The following is a 3,243-nucleotide window of genomic DNA, read 5'->3' as shown; positions in this document are numbered from 1 at the left end:
GGACTGGCCTAGGGTAATTTTTAGAGGGGTTTTAATTATATTTTAAATTTGACAAATATTTAAATATTCCTTTTAATTAATTTTAAATTTGTACTGTTATTTATGTATTTTAATTGATTGTCAGCCGCCCTGAGTCCTACGGGAGAAGGGCGGGATATAAATCCAAATATAAATAAAATAAATAAATAAATAAATAAATTAATAATTGCTAGAATAATGAGGTAATGCATAATCACTGGGAAAATTCACTGGGAAAGTTCTCTGTCAGTAATATGTGGCTAACCAAATGCGCATTGCACATGGATACTTTGTATGTAGCAAAACCTTCCATTGTATGCCCATGAGAAACGATCCAAATGTATTACAGTGTATTACCATGTGTAGTCCCTTTGTTCCTGAAAGGAGGGTAGTATAAAAACTGAAGTCTAATCCCGCCCTCCTCGTTCAGAATTGCCTATCTCTATATGCCTCTGAACCTGCGCAAATAAACCTCTCTGCTAAACCCCTCTGGAATTCGTAAGAGTTCTTTCGTTTTCCACAAGAAATGAATGAATGAATGAACGTTTATTATCAAAGTACAACATGTAGACAATGAGATTGGCTGAGCCTCCCTCCGTGCCCCCCCCACCACACTCACAGTGACAACAAACCCACCAACTTATTACACCCTGTGAGCTAATTGCACAGCATGCCGGCCTCACAAGTCTGTCATGCATGAAATTATTATGTCCCATTCAAGAGACTGACAGCCCATGGATAAAGGCTGTTCTTCAGTCTGTTGGTACGGCTGGCTATGTTTCTGTATCTCCTACCCCAGGGGTAGGCAACCTTTTATGACTCGTGGACTTCAACTCCCAGAATTCCTCAGCCAGCATGGGGGAACTATGGCCCCTTCATGACTCACAGACTTCAACTCCCAGAATTCCTCAGCCAGCATGGGGGAACTATGGCCCCCTCATGACTCGTGGACTTCAACTCCCAGAATTCCTGAGCCAGCATGGCTCAGCTTGGAAACCTCTCCCTTTCCCCTCAGTGTGGCTGGCTCAGGAATTCTGGGAGTTGAAGTCCACGAGTCATAAAAGAGCCCAGGTTGCCTACTCCCGTCCTACCCAATGGTAGGAGAGTAAAGAGGTACCAACCAGCGTGAGAGTCATCCCTGAGAATTTTCCTCACTCTACCAAAGCAACGGGCCCTGGCGATAGTCATCCAATGGTGTCAGGGAACAGCCCACGATGTTTTGTGCCGTGCTCACCACCCTCTGTAATACCTTCCTGTCCGTGGCTGTCAAGCCAGCATACCAAACCACAATACAGTATGTATTGCCCACCCAGTGCCACAAGCTTGTTTTGAGAACACCGGAAGCAGCACAGGACAGATAATGGTTCGTCTTCAGGGCACAGCGACCTTGGAGTCAGGCTGGAGCCTAATTCACAAGCATCTACGGCAGGGGTCTTCAAACTTGGCCCTTTTATGACTTGTGGACTTCAACTCCCAGAATTCCTCAGCCAGCATGGCTGGCTGAGGAATTCTGGGAGTTGAAGTCCACAAGTCATAAAAGGGCCAAGTTTGAAGACCCCTGGTCTAGGGTCTTACAGCAAAAGCGAAAGTATGCAGGGCTTGGCAGAGCAATGCTCTTCTGCACCCCCTGGGAAAGGGGGGGGGGCACCCAGAACAGCTTTGCACTACTACGGAATTCCCACGGCTGTTTCCTAAAGCTGCTGGACCTCATCCTCTCCTTTGGGAACCGGGGAGTCCTCCGGTGTAGGTCAAGACCAGGACATGTCTCGGTTCAAAATCTGAATGTCGCCCATGGCTGAAGTGATCAGCTGGTGGAGGAAGAGAAGAGAAACTGCAGGCAAAAGTTTTCCTGGAGGGCGAAGTTCAGAGAGAAACACCTAATTAACGGAGACGTGGCCCTTTGTAGAAATTAAGATTTTATTACTGATTTAGAATTCAAAACCAACACAGCGCAGGCAACTTGGAAAAGCAAACCTGTCTTAGATACTCAGTGATGTTCCCGCCCTTTCCACACTTTGGGTGTTCTGCCCAATGCTGTCAACATTTGCTCCGTAATTTATTTTTTTAATGATGGAAAGAAGAAGAAGAAGAAGAAGAAGAAGAAGAAGAAGAAGAAGAAGAAGAAGGAGGAGGAGGAGGAGGAGGAGGAGGAGGAGGAAGAAGAAAAAAAAACAAAACAACGGTGGGTAAGAAAATCTGTTTTCTTTCCATCTGAGCAGCCGTGCACACCTTTAATAATTTTTTTTAAAAAAATTAAAGAAACATAATGGCAGTTTCTGCTTTCAGAGCAGAAATAAGTTTCCTGGAAACTAAACTCAAGATTATTTCAAGGAATTGTTGGTTTGTTGGTTTGCCATGAGATTCCTTGGAGATGGAAATGACCATTTGGGGGGAGGGGAAGTAATATTTTGATACTGAAAATCCAACTGCTTATTCCTCCCACAGAAAGTAAGCATGCTAACCGGCAATGCGGATGGATGCTCAGAAAGCATGTACTAACTCTCTGAGTTATGGCTACATACAGATAGTCCTCAACTTATGACCGGCCACTTATCGGCTGTTCAATGGATCCCCAAAAAAACACAACCCAGTTTTAAAGTTGCAACAGCCAGGCGTCTCCCACACTCATGTTAGGTTTTGGGTGCTCAGCCACCAGCCCACGTTTACAGCAGTTTGCAGTGTCCCGCAGTCCTGTGACCACAGTTGATGACATTTTTGCCAAAACCCAGCACCTACTTCTGCTTTTTGGCAAAACACACCCCATGGGGGGGGGAAGGATTTAGGCAACAACCACAGCATTCTCTTAACGATTACTGCAAAAACAAAAAAAAGTCAAAATTGGGTTGGTCACCTGGGTCCCCATCACAACTTGTGACCGTAATGGGCGGGCTCCATTGCAGTCATAATTCAAGGACTAGATGTATATAGTTTAGGGGGGGAAATGGCTTCATCCACTAAATTAAGATAAAAGCTGCCCTCCAGGGAATTAGCCAAACAAAAGGATTGCAGTTGGTCTCAACTGTAGCTTGTGGTTCACAGCCTCTCCAATCCACACTCCTGGATCTGACCAGGGCTCTCTGCCAGTCAAGGTTCATCTTCTACCAAGCTGTGATATGGAAACCAATGAAGAAGGAGGACCACACGCCGTCCAGATCACAATTGATCCCCAGCACTTCAGCTGCCAATTCTTGCGCGTTTGGTGCAGCTTGATGTCCAGTGACATTC

Source organism: Protobothrops mucrosquamatus, unplaced genomic scaffold (assembly GCF_001527695.2).
Source record: "Protobothrops mucrosquamatus isolate PMUCROS unplaced genomic scaffold, P.Mucros_1.0 scaffold2287, whole genome shotgun sequence".
NCBI classification, from domain to species: domain Eukaryota; kingdom Metazoa; phylum Chordata; class Lepidosauria; order Squamata; family Viperidae; genus Protobothrops; species Protobothrops mucrosquamatus.
Note: the sequence above shows the minus strand (reverse complement) of the source record.